Source organism: Dipodomys merriami, unplaced genomic scaffold (genome assembly GCF_024711535.1).
Source record: "Dipodomys merriami isolate MVZ:Mamm:240054 unplaced genomic scaffold, mDipMer1.0.p SCAF_7, whole genome shotgun sequence".
Classification (NCBI taxonomy): Eukaryota; Metazoa; Chordata; class Mammalia; order Rodentia; family Heteromyidae; genus Dipodomys; species Dipodomys merriami.
In genome coordinates, this window is record NW_027206290.1 from 60,775,821 (window position 1) to 60,790,296 (window position 14,476).

General features: G+C 36.8%; 1 long non-coding RNA gene across 2 annotated transcripts in view; it reads right to left on the reverse strand.

Annotated features, from left to right (window-relative positions):
* Positions 1 to 14,476, reverse strand: part of LOC138817249 (uncharacterized) — an 84,981-nt gene that overhangs the window by 29,222 nt on the left and 41,283 nt on the right. The window contains exon 1 of one of the 2 annotated variants that reach the window (XR_011368789.1): positions 5,189 to 5,386. The exons of the other annotated variant lie outside the window; for it this stretch is intronic. This is a non-coding gene — a long non-coding RNA (uncharacterized lncRNA). Of the gene's footprint in view, positions 1 to 5,188; positions 5,387 to 14,476 lie in introns of those variants that run through there. 2 annotated transcript variants of the gene reach the window in all.

Genomic DNA, 14,476 nt, shown 5'->3' on the forward strand with positions numbered 1-14,476 from the left:
CTTTTCACTATGCTTGATTTTATCAATCAATAAATATTAAATTATAACACTATCATGTACAAGGCACTCAATTGATTTTTCTTTAAAAAAAGGTCTTTATGCACAAAGAGTTATTGACATTATTAGGTAGTTAATGAACTATCTTCATTTCATGAGTCACAGTCAATATTCTACTTCCCACCTTCTTCATTAAAAAGTGGTATTCTCCTTAAGTTGGAGCATTTAATTTTATGGAAGAACTGTAAAAGAATCATTTTGACATATGAATTGGTGCTAAACTTAACAAAGAAATATTGTATATACTTAAAAATCAAATCGCATTGTGAAATATATTTAAAAGTTAAGAACACTGTTACAGCATAATAAAAGACCTGATGTATATAGGATCTTGACTAGAGTTTACTTCCATATACTGTATATAGTCCTAACACAACCTCCAGAAGACAAAGCTCAAATCCATGTCACTCAGAAAATAAGAGCAAGAATGTTGATAAACCTGTACACACAGTTCAAAAGCAGAAGAGCTATTTCAAACTAAACTATGTGTCACAAAGCTAGAGAGTTCGATTTCCTTTCATTTCACTAAATGGAATAGTCCAGTAATAACTGGTGAAGTGCAGGGAATGAGCAAAGTTGAAAAGTTACCAAAATATCAATAACCTTTGCAAGAAACCACAAAATGCAGTAGTTTTGTATAAGATGCAGTCTTCTTCCAAGCCTAGTGGGGAGATCCCAGATATGTTCTTTGAGTACAAAGACAGTCAATGCTAGATACAGGTGTTTTTGTCAGCATTGCATAAGGAAAGGAAAATCTTAAGTACTGCAATAAGCTATAAAATCTAATGGGTTAAAATAAAGTTTAGAACCACAATATTTTTTGCCATGAAGTCTTGATATCCCACCTTGATATCCCCTAAATATGTTAGTTTTCTCTTATAAAAATTTAATACACAAACATTTTATGTCTTTTGCTCAGTCTCTATCAAACTTTCTCTCTTTCTCTCTCTCTTTCTCTCTCACACACACAAACAAACACAAAATTATAAATGTACTTTTCAGTGATGGTTTGAGGATTAAGATACACATTTTTCTTCAGCTGCTTAGACAAATGCAAATCTTTGGAAATCTTTGTTTGAAATTCTACTTTAATTAGGTGTATGCGTTATTACAAATATGTCTAACTGGATGAAACCATAGCATGAATATATATGTTCAGCAAATCTATTACAAAAAACATATCAACATCTTTTTTTCACTCTAAGGCAACAATTTATTTGAAATTACTGTTCCATATATCATTGAAAATGTATCCTGATGTTGACTTGGGTTTTATTTTATTCTGACCAATTGTAAAGAGTACTCATCTTCTATAGCACTCCAGCAGAGGAAAACAGGCTGAACCTGAAAAATGTAGGGGGATTTTTGTCTCATCAGAAAGCAGTGACTACATATATAATAGTCATAGTAGTGATATCAATAATAATGACTACTATGTTTTCTCAGGTGGCGGGTTTTTTTTTGTTTTTGTTTTTGTTTTATTTTCTTCAGGTCTTGGAGCTTAACTCTGTGTCTGTGCCTGGATGCTATTCCTGAGCTTCTTTTACTCAAAGCTAGCACCATATAATTTGAACCACAGTGCTTCTTCTGGCTGTTTTGTGAGTATTTTATTGGAGATAAGAATCTCATCGACTTTTCTATCCTGGCTGGCCTCAAACCTCAGTCCTCATATCTCAGCCTCCTGAATACAGAAGATTACAGGCATGAGTCACTGGCACCCAGTCATGGAAAATCTTTTGAGTCTTATGTATCCATCCTATTGACAATCATTTATTACTTAAATTTAGAAAGGGGCCAATATGATACAAAATAAATGCACTTGAATGAAATTAATAGCCCTAAAAAGGACATCAGATTTTTGCTACTGCTCAAATTAAATATAGCAGTAGCAGCAGCAAAAGAAAAAAAACAAAACAAAACTGTCATATATTTCCTTCCTTTTTTGAAAATATTTTTCCCCTTTGACAAACAGTGGAGAAGTTGGATTTTACCACTTTTCTTTGTGCCCTGTGTTCTTAAGATAACCCCGGGCATCTACTTGATAATGAGGAAAGTTCAACATCAATTAGTCTATTTATTACTATGGTATTTCCTCTTGCTTGTTGGCATTCAACTTATTTTTAAGTACTTATAGAAAGACTAATAATAAAGAAAATGCAATGACAGGAATTTATTCTGTCAAATGCAGAGAATATGTTGGTCGGGAGTAGATTAAGTAGAATGATTTTCAATATGGTTGACATAAAAATTATCTGTATTTTAACAGTAGATAAAATATGTTAATATTTTTAAATATATGGATTTTAAAAGAGTTTATAACAAATGGGAAGTCTGATGATTTTATATGTCATACCAATGTGATAATCTGAAAATTAAAGCCAAGTGCAAAGTTGACATTGTGCTACTTTTCCCCAACACTTTATATGAATGCATTTATTTATAACATGAGTGGGTTTTTTTTTTCCAGCGGTGTGTAGGAAGTGACTCATCAAAGATGTTTTGATTTCTTGACTAAATTCAACTGGGATCTTATCTCTCTGATGCACATTCATCCATATGGGTGCATACCTTGAGTACAGTTTCCTGTTATTCTTTATTCCTGAAAAAAATGAAGCCTGAACATGGAAGAGAGTTAGTGTGTACATAAAATTTATCTCTCATTAGAGCTATAACAGAAACCTCCATTACATTGTCTATTCTGTTTCACCAATATCTGTTTCCACACATCAACTAAAATTTTTTCATGTGTGAAAAATCTCCAATGTGCTGGCAGTGTTTCATGGTCTCATGGACTCATGCATTTTCCTGATGTGGTATTTAAGGGAAAGGATACTTCCTGCTGGATGACACCAGCCTTTGGGCTAATATGGATCTTTAGAGGGCCCTTCATCTAAGTGAGTTATAATTGGGCAAAGCTGACATGTCTTCATTCCAGTTGTTTATAACTGTGGGTCAACAGGTTAAACAAGGGACCACATTGTAGCCTTCATTTTCCTTTGAGACATACACTGATCTTTCCCTTCTGTCAATGTGGGGAACTTCTGCCATTAGTCACATCTCAAAACAAAATTTCATCTGCATCTGAGATACTCAGCTTACACAGATAATCTTGAAATGGAATTTTGTTTAGAAATCAAAACCTCCTTGCTTCCTATCATAGAACTAAAACCGTGAAAGTACAAAGAGCTGTCATTCACAATTATCTCAAAACACAGAATTCCACTAATCTGAAACTCATTCAAGAACCCAGCTTTTCAGAATTCCCTTGTCCTTCTTCCCACTATGGCCCATTCTCCTCTCCGCCTTCTCTGACCCACATGTGGGAAGTACATAGATAGCACTTGACACACATTGAAGGTTGCAAAAATTTTTTACTTCATTGAGCATAAATGTACCACTTAATACATAACCACGGAGTAGGCAGGTTTAAGGTGAGAAAGAAGTGATTCATTGTTGTATGCAAAAATGCAACCAGTGAATTAAAGCAAGTTTCAACCCTTCAACAGGAAATGTACTCATTACCTTACTCATGTAATTCTAACTCCTCTGTACACTAATTTTACAATAAAAAAAACATAAAAAAATCAGCTCATGGGCTAGGAATGTGGCTTAGTGGTAGAGTGCTTGCCTAGCATGAAACCCTGGGATGGATTCCTCAGTACCACACAAACAGAAAAGGCTGGAAGTGGCACTGTGGTTCAAGTGGTAGAGTGCTAGCTTTGAGCAAAAGAAGCTCAGGGACAGTGCCCAGGCCCTGAGTTCAAGCCCCAGGACTGGCAAAAGGAATATCTCATTTTTTTAAAATACAAAAAAAATATGCAGAATGTATCCAAACAGAAGTATCCCTTTGTGTGGAAAATAGACACAGGAAGGGTCAGTAATGTTCCAAAGTAGTAGTATTTTATATTTCCTTTAGCAATGTGTGAGGGAGCCAGTTTGTATGCGTTTTCCTCAGCATTTAATATTGTCCCTTTAAACGAAATGTAGCTTTTCTGATATATCGATAAGTGATAGTTTGTCATAGTCCTAATTTTTCATTTCCCTAATGGCTAGTGACGTTTTTATGTGCTTATTTGCCACTGCTTCCTATTTCTGTCCTCATTTTTGTTTTTCTAAATTTTCTACTTTGCCCTCAACCAATGTGAATATCTATTCCAGCTTCCTCAATGTATGGAAAAAATGGTTTGCCCCGAGTCCCCAGAAGAATAAGTTTCAGTGGCCTGCAACAATCTCTGGCTTATTTATAGCCTTCTATTGGCTGACTTCCCTAACCTGTCTCACCTTCCTACTGATATTTTCCCAAATAGTTGTTTTGAGCGCTGTGTTTTAGAAACCCAAATTTAGGTAACTAGTATTCCTTCCTACCATGGTGAACAACAACCCCTGTACCCACCATCTTTTCTACTAAACAGAACATTCTTTGCTTTGAGGAGAGAGAGCAAATGAGAGCAGAACAAAGCCAAGGGCTATGAACCCAGAGCAGTCTCGACATATCCAAGTCACCATAAGGTGCCAATAGGACTGGAATAAAGCCAGGACAATGGTGCTGGTAATGAGCTCTTTCCCCTTCTCCCAACAGGGAATAATAGTGGAATGAGAGCAACTGGGACAAATCAAATTTTCATGGCCTCATGATTGTGGAAATATAATATTTTGTATTAATGTTACCAGTGTCTAAATAGATCTTGAAAAATCTTACCAATAAATTTGGGCTGTTTCTCCTGGAATTTAAGTTAAAATTATTATTAATAAACAGTCAAACTAATTAGAAAACAGTATCCTCACATTAAATAGACACAAGAATCTATCTATCAATCTATCTATCTATCTGGAGAGAGAGATGGGGGAATATCTATATATCTATATATCTATATATATATCTATATATATATATATATCAGATATGAAGAGGCAACACATATTGCTGGATTAGGTAGTGTGGAGTGGTTACAATGACAGTTTGAGAACTGGGCAGAGATACTATATGTTTCGAACTAGGATACACCTGTCATTTCATTTAGGGCAGATCTTCATTGTGCTGTATTCTCCCCCTATTAATCTCAAAGATGTATCAACGTAAATCTTGACATAAATCCTCCCCAAACCAGAGGATAAAAGAATTAACCCCAACCTGCTGTATCTGTGACTAGAGGCCATGAACCTTTCTGCAGAGCTGAGAAATAGATTTCATTCTTGACCTAAGACATTGCCATCTATCCCAGAATTGATCAAAGTCTGTAAGACTCTGTAACTTTGAGGAGGAGAATGTTCCCTGGAGGCCAAGTTGAGAGGTCTCCAAATCCATTTTACTTCTGATTGAAAGTAGACTTCTAGGATTTAAGTTATGCTGCCAACAGAGAAAAGACAGAAAAAAGAAACACAGTAAACTCATTTTCCTTCTAGATATTTGCAGGAGAAAAAACATTGAAGGAGGAATAATTTGTTCCTATTAAGCTAGTTTTCTATCTTTGGTTTGTGCCTTTGTTATATGTGCTTAATGAATCACTTCAAGTAATACAAAGTATTATTTTACTGAGAAATTGTTGTTGTGAATGGTGCTTAATTATAAATAGCTTAGATTTTTTTTCAAAAAGGGATGAGGAGCTCAAGATTTTTCTTCCCTCCCTCCCTCCCTCCCTTCCTTCCTTCCTTCCTTCCTTCCTTCCTTCCTTCCTTCCTTCCTTCCTTCCATCCTTCCTTTTCTTCTCTCCTTCCCTCCCTCCTTCTCTCTCCCTCCCTCCCTTCTTTCTTTCTTTCTTTCTTTTCTTCCCTCCCTCCCTCCCTCCCTCCCTCCCTCCTTCCCTCCCTCCCTCCCCCTCCCTCCCTCCCTTCCTTCCTTCCTTCCTTCCTTCCTTCCTTCCTTCCTTCCTTCCTTCCTTCCTTCCTTCCTTCCTTCCTTCCTTCCTTCCCTTTTTCACTGTCTTTCTCTCTCGCTCGCTCTCTCTTTCTTTCCTTTTGAGTAATTATGGTTTTTAATTAAAGACTACTTGCCCTCCCCCCATTTGTTTTATATTAGTATGGTTTTACAGGATCTTCTTACCTATATCTCCCACTTAGCTGGGATAATAGGCACATACCACCGTGGCCAATATATTGCTAACTTTTTGCCTAGGCTGGCTTTGAACCTTAATCCTCTCCATGGCTGAATTCCTGGTAACTGGGTTTACAGACAAGAACAGCTGCATCCCATCTGGAGTCATTATAAAAACTCTTCCTTAACCTATGTGGCAGTGGATGCTCACTAGTGAGGGTGGAGGTCCCAGCGTGGCTCCTGTCTGCTGTGGAAAGTCTCTATGTGGTTACTGTTGCAGTGAAACATCACTGTAGTGGAACTTCTTAGGGATTAGCTCAGAGTTAGTTTCGCTGGGTTTGTATCAGACAAAATCGTACTGCTTTTTATTCCCTCGCCTCACGAAATCACAACACTCTCAGTCTGCCACCGTCTACTGACCAAGGCAGTTGTACAAGTCCACTCTGCTTCAAAGGGATGAGACATGGACTCTGGCTGTCAGGGGACAGTGTCAATATCGCCTGGTAGGATGAGCCTGGGGGCTATCTTTAGAAAATGCTGTCTGCCATATATTTCTTTCTCTGAAATGTTCTCAGTTACAGAACTATAACTTCCCTTTCACTGCCAAGCAGACAAAATCACTCCCCATGTTCAAGATGTGGGTCAAAATCCTTGGAAAGAACAATTAGAAATGAGAAAAGATAAACAAAAGATATTATGTAACAAATTTACATTTTTTGCACGCGCACATTGCCTTTGAATCTGAGCTGTGTTTGAATCTCAGTGTGGGTACTTTCCCCTCAAATTTCTTTTTAGGGGAAGGAAAGTTTTAAATCTCAGAATGGTCATGGTGATTGAAAGGAGATAATTTTGAAAATGGACAGTAAAAGTCTTGATAGATTTTCCTTTGCTGCTCCCCTAAATTCCACAAGTGTATTTCTTTTAATTTTAGGCCATCCAAGCTCATACGCATTGGTGCTTAGCAATTCATATCTGATGAATGCACATTGATTTGAATTAAGCAGAATCAAATTGAGTTCTCACTAAAAATAATACCTCAGTTCTGTTCTTGGTTCTGTCAGTGAGTCAGTGTGGAATTTAAAACAGGCAAGCTATGCATTTTGCACAAGTACAGTAAAGCCTCACTTTAGTGTTGTCTCTTCTAACTGTAGACTATCAGTAAACTTCTGGCATATGCTCTCTCTCCAATGGGAGACTATCAGCATTCAGTAAAGCCTGCTGCTGATGCCCTCTGCTCTATTCCGTACCACTGATGACTCTGGTGGTGCTTGTGGTCTTGAGATTCAAGTAGCACACAATCTCAGATTTTTGCATAGCCTCTCTTGCATTGTTGTATTCACATGCCTAACAAGTATCTGTCTGCTGTTATTCTTTGGCTCTGGATGTCATTTCTAGCTTATAGGAAAGTAGAATGATGAGCATTGCATTCAAAGTGGCAAATTCTTTCATCCATTTGCCATTCAGTTGCCAGGCACTATTGTTAGCTTTGGGAATTCAGAGCAAGCAAAAGAAACACCTTGTGTTAGACTGAACTCTCCCATAAGTAAATGTGAGATATGGGTTCAACTGTTTTCGTTTACTCACTGAGGACTTTCAACAACTCCATATGTTGGATGTGAGCACAGAAAAATGATTGATCAAACATCATTTGTAATCCCTCAGTATTATACAAAGAATGGTCTCTTAGGATCCACAGAGCAATAGTTCTACAACCCTTTATAAAATAGGTACCAATATCTGTGGATACTCAAGTCCTTTATATAAAATGGTTTTGTATTTTCATATAAGCTATACACATTCTCTTGTACATGTTAAGTCATCTCTAGATGATTCATAATACAAATAGCACATCATATTACTATAAAATATTATTTAAGGGAAAATCGCAAGGATTAAAAATCATTATTCAGTATGGATGCAATCTTTTTTCTTTTCTCTCTTTTTTTATGGTAGTAGGGCTTGAACCTGAGGTTTTGCTTTTTCTAGGAAGATGCTTTATGCTGAGCAACACTGCTAGCCCTATCCAAGTTGGTTATTTTTCCAGGTGTGTGCTTGGACTGCAATCCACCTATTAATGCTTCCTATGAAGTTAGGATGACCAATATTGGTCAAGAAGGGGTTTTATGAACATTTTCACTGGAGCTAGCCTGAAATCATGATCTTTCTTAGCTTTTCAAGTGTTGGAGAATCCCAATGTGAGTCCTTGGTTCCCTACACAGATGCAGTTATTTTTTTTCTTTTCAGTCTAAGGAAGGTTAAATCCAAGGATGTGTAACCTATGGATATAGAGGCCAGATTTTATAGAGGTACATGATGTATGCATATACATATTGTTTACAGAGTTACTATAAGAGACAATTTCATGAAGGATTAACCTGAAAATACATTGTTAATACAGAAACTAGTTAACTTGAAGTAAACACAGTGATACCTCTTCATCTCATATGATATTTACTGCATTTAGTTTTCTTTAATGCATTATATTTCCCTAGCATTCTAAGCACTGCAGGTATAATTATATGAAAAGATTCTGGCTTTATTTCAGTTTTGCATTGGTAGAAATTGTAGCAATAAAAAAAAATCTCATTCTGTGTATTATGGGAAGAATAATGACATTAATCCTAAACAATGGGTAATAATTGAAAAGTGTTGTCAAGCAGTACAGTGACAGAAAAATCCTCTTGCTAATCTCCTTTGTTTCTTTGAATAATTGCCAGTTATATAAAAGGAAAAGGTCAGTACTATAATCCTTTTTTTTGTTATTAATTGGAAGAGAGACTACTTTAATCTTATTTTGACAGTTCCTTACCTAAACTTCTAACAATTCCTTTACTCTGTGTCATTAGGTTAAGTCACCAATTGTGGTGACTAACCATCCTCTCAGCATCCTCAGATCTTGCTTTCTAGTCCCTGTGCCCTGAGACCCATGGGGTTCCACTCAATACTGGTCTTAAATACACAGTTTGAATGACAGTGCTTTCAATTAAACCTTCTAGGTTTGGTCCTGGTATTAAAAAGGCCACCAGTGGGGTTGATGGCTTCCAATAAATGTATCACTAAGGGAAACTGTAGGGTGTAGAGAATGATAATCCTTTGAACCTATATAATGGAGACAACGGATGAAACAGACTACTATTTTTTTGTTGATGTTTGGCTAAGACTAGAAATGTTGTAAATGATACTCTTAAACAACGGAATCACAGCAAAATATGCACTGAAAAAAGAAAAGAACCTTTAGTTAAATGTGTTAGTGATTGGTAATTCATATACTAAGACACGCAATCCTATTCTTCAAGGTTGATTTCATACTGCATAAAATCACACAAGGAAGAGTCACTTAAGCTCTTGTACTTTCTCCCCTTTCCTTCTAGCAGTTTCTTTGTAGCCTGTGTTGAAAGACCAGGAGGACAGTATCAAAGCCTGAAGCCCTCATTATCCTCTGTGAGCACTTGGGTGTCTTCCTGAGAGCTTTCTCTGGTGATGGGAACAAGACTCACCCCATTCACTGCAAGGTGTATGGTGGACCCCCACCAAAATTAGGGCATCCAAACTACTGTTCACTGTCAGGAAGTCTTTCCTGATGCCTGGCCTCAGTCCTGGGAGAAAACCTACTTTCTCCCCTGAGCCCTTTTCTCTTTGGAGAAGAGAAGTGCGTGTCTCCATAGCTTAGTAGTCCACTCTCCCAGTAAGTTTACAATCTCCCAGGTGTACTCCCAACGAATATTATTCATCAGTTTTATAAATCTGCCAATGTATACTATAAGAAAAGGGAAAAACATTAAAGGTAGAATCTCCTTGTAGAAACTCCAGGTTATTCATTAAAGGGAAAATTCCAGAGATAAAGCTTTGAAGTAAATTAGTAAATTAATTCTTATTATCAACTTTAAGACTGGGGCCTATCAATCACCCCAGGGTCAATGTACTTATAGGAATCAGTGATGGGGGTGGGGGGTGTCACATTTTCCTAATTGCATTGAGTCTATAAATGTTCCACCTTCCGTCAAGAGGGTCTGTTCATGATACTCGTGTCTGTGCATGACACTCACCTTCAAATTTGTGGCAATGAGTCTTAGCACTTACTTCCTGCTTGCATAGGGTTTGTCTTAGTGGTTACTTTATCCTACTCATGGACACAAACTGGTAATGTGTATCATTCTCTGTGTGTGTGTGAATGGACACCTATATCTTCTAGAATGAAAATGGACAGCTTATTCTTAAAATATTTTTTTTACATTTCTGTCTAGGTGGCTGTTTGCCCTAAGTGAAATTACAAGCTTTGAAGTGAGAATGTATCAGTTCTGTTGCTATTGCTTTTTATTCATTTATTTCTTTTTGCTTGTGTCCCAGGGATTGAGAGTATAGGACTATTTCATTTTCTCTGAGCTTCAAGTCAAATCTAATAGAAACAACAACTTGCCTGAAAATGGGAATTTTCCAGGAGGTGTTAATTCAATCAAGGTATTGACTATGCTCCTGAGATGCATCTTTTAATGGAGCTCCAAAGAAGCTTAGTTTTCTCTGCTGGGTTGAAGGCACTTCATGGTCAGCTGAGCCCCCAAGTGGGATGAAAGAGAGCTGGGAGCAGTCCTGAGTGAAAATGACATGTATACACTATTTTTAAGAAGGGTTAAATTGGAGTGCATGACCTGTATTTTTATTGTTTTGGGTAGGAGTGAGTTTGCTGAAGTCCTCTTATCCCCATGTAAGCTAGAAAGTCTTGATCATACTTAAATATCTCAGAGTGAAAATGCACTTACTAAGTAAATGACTTAATGCATATGAAGTGCTTACCAGGCTTTGAAGCATATCTACTAAGGATGATCAGCATGTAAGTATTGCATATTATCTATTATTATCATTACTCCCCTCTCCTTCATAAAGCAGCTTCTCTGTCAATTTGGTGCATAGTGAATGGATGACTTGAAGGTGCAGTACTAGAAAGTTATTGAGAACTGAAGAGAAGAGACAACCACTATAGTCATCTCAGAGAGGTACAGACTCCAAGGTAGCATGCTTCAGATGTTTGAGAACAAAAGTAAAGCTAGGTTAAACAGAGACTAGAAATACATTTAATACCATTATACTAAGCCTTGTGTATGTTTTTTTTCCATTCTTAAATTTTACTTTTATAAACTATAATGGCTATTTTACTTTTAAAAATTCTACTTGAATGGGAAAACATTCTTTAATGTGTTTGAAGACCCTGTTTCTGGGGATGGTGGCTGTCCACAAGTTACTAATGGGAACAGATCCTGATTAGAATATTAAATATTAGATATGTAGGAGACAATTAGATATTTCCTGAAGCCTCAATGTAGTAGATGCCCTTCTGGGAGAGGGAGGACAGGAATCATAAAGGATGACTCAAAGGAGTAGTGGATTCAAGGAAGACTCACCTCTGGGCAATCCTGAAAACAACTGTATGAAGAGAAAGCTAAAGGAAAAGAACCTGAGAATATGGTGTCATGACGTTGTTTACCAGTTTGAAAACTAGAATTTTTCCAGTGAATGTGAGTACTTTCACACTGTAAACTGTATTGAAGACACTGGAATGGTCTCTATTTATTAAGTCCAGGAATGCAGTACATATATATAGATATAGATATAGATATAGATATAGATATAGATAGATAGATAGATATACACATATATTATTTTTATCTTTAAGTTGTTGTACAAAGAGGTTTCAGTTGAATACAATGAATCTTGATTGATGTTATCCTTTACAACATTCTTCTTCATCTATCACAACCCCACCAATCCCAATTTGCAGTATGTTCTTTATCCATGGTGCTCACAGTAATTTTCAAGGTTTCTATTCTCTTCATGTAATAGAAAAGGTAAGTAGGAGGGGAAAAAAGTAAGCAACTTTCTTAAGAACATACCAGTTTGCATATGGAAAAGCTAGAATTGAAACTCATATCTTCTTCACCCAAAATATTCTTCCTCATACCAATCCACCATGTCTGGTGTTAAATAGTGAAGCACATTTCTTATTTGCATCTCCAAAAGTATCTGGATACCAATTTCTAGTGAGTAGCCAACCTAACAAATTTCAAAGAGTCAAATTTCAAGAGTCAAAGAAATGATGAAAAGAACTTTTGCTGTTTCCACTTTTCAGGGTCCCACACATTCACAATGAGAAACAGGGAAAATGGAAAAATTGCCTGTCTAAAAAGGGCACAAGATGTGCAAAAGAAATTTGAGTCATGAGGCTTTTTGAGTGGTAATTTACAGTACGGCGGCTGAAGTAAAAATTGCTTCTTATTCATTTACCCAAGTTGGTGAAAGAAAGTTACTTTCAAAAGCTGAAATGCTGATAATTGCTTATGTGGACTTCCACTGTAAAGAGAGAGTGATGGCTAAAGCCGGGATTGTTCCAATGAAAAGTGGGCAATGATGGAACAATTCAGTCAAGATTTAAGAAGTGGCTGAAGAAGAAAGAGGAAGAGGATGAGGGTGAGGAGAAGAGGGAAATGAAAGCAGACAATTAATTCTGAATAGAAATTAATCCGGTTCTTTCTGGATAGAATGAAAGCAGAATTACTCGACAAATGAACCAGCAGGACATTTAACTATTCAATCAAGATCATGCTGCTTCAAGAGAGGGGCTAATCTTTGGGGTTCAGAATTGTTATTGAAAATGCTCTTTTCCATAGAGTAGGGCTCATAGCTAATTTAGGGAGCTTGTTTGCTAAGGTGCCAGAGATTTTAGTCCTGAAAGGAGCAATAGTGAGAGTCACTGTTATTCACTGAATTGTGTGTGTTCTTTGGTCTTCATCTTGTGTTAAAGTCCTAGCCTCCAAAGGGACATATTTGGAGGTCAAGCTTATAGAGAGATAAGGGTGACTGAGATCACAAGGATAGGATCCTAAATTGTGTCAGAAGAGAGAAAGACACCTGAGCTCTCTGTTTCTGCTCGCACATAGAGGAAGTATCATGAAAGGGGGAAGATGGCTGTCTGCAAGAGATTCAGCAGAAACCAGCTATGCTTTGTAAATACACTAAAAACACTAGCAAGCAAGAAAAAAACAAAAAATCTCTTGTGTCCCGGTCTTGGGGTACATGTTGCTTAACATTATCTCATGTGGTTGTATGTACATAGCCTTTGACCTTCTCTGCTTGTCCTAGACAAGTAGTGGTCACTGCAAACAAGGGAAACCATGGGACCTATGTTTCTTTGGGCCTGGATTACTTCACTCAATATAATTTTTTCCAAGCCTTTCCATTTCCTAACAAAAGAGGCAATGTCATTCTTTCTGATGGAGGCATGGAATTCATATATATATATATATATATATATATATATATATATATATATATATATTAGAATTCCATATATATATATATATATATATATTCCACATTTTTCCCCCATGGTATAACCCCTGTTTTCACTGGATTTGATGCCCGTGTTCTGCATCTTGTATAGACATTTTTGTAATTTGGAAAGGGGAACGGATATTGCAGAATACTTAAATGGGGATGCAGGCTGACCCATTGTGATGACGAGATGTACAGGACACTATATTGAAAACAAATGTTACAATGTCAGCGGGGGGGGGGGGCAGGACGAGTTGAGAGTTGAGGAGGCGGGGAGGGAAGAAATGGTAGGGGGAAAATAAAGGAGGAAGTAACAATGCTCGCTATGAAATGTACTCAGTAACCTACTCATTAACTGTAACACCTCTTTACAACATTTTTACAATAAAAATTACAAAAAAAGAAACCAGCTATGCTGGCACTCTCATCTTGGGTTTCTATCCTCCAGAACCATGAGAAAATAAACATCAGAGAACCAAGAAAATAAATCAGAAAATAAATGTTTAAACCCAACATGAGAATGGCAGCCAGAGAAGATTAATACACTCACGTTACAGCAATGCATAAACATGAGTGTGGCTATTTCCTGTGTCTGTATTTTGTTAATATTCTTCTGTCAGTCTATAGAAATGTTTGCAAGATAGGTGAGCAAGATAGAATTTTAAAATGTGTGATATAAATCATATCTAACAAGTACTTTTCTCCATTTAATATAATTCTATGTCACTTACATTGATCTATAGTTGACTTCACTTTTTCTTCAAACATGAATAGTTAAAACTGCCAAATAAGTTTTAGAGGGACTTTGCAATATCACAGGAAAAGCTTTGGACTTGTAGTTCTAGATGTTTTCCACATTTGTGCAGAAAGGAGTGGTGATCTGAGAAAAGTATAGCTGAAAGAACCCACAAAAATATAGCTGAAATAGAACAGTCCCCAGAGACCTGTCCCTGGGGACAATTCGTTTTTTCAATATCACTTTGAGTATAGATACTGAACTAAACTAACAGGAACACAGCAGATAACTTATACAATTTCTAGAGTACTCATTTCACTAGCCCTAAG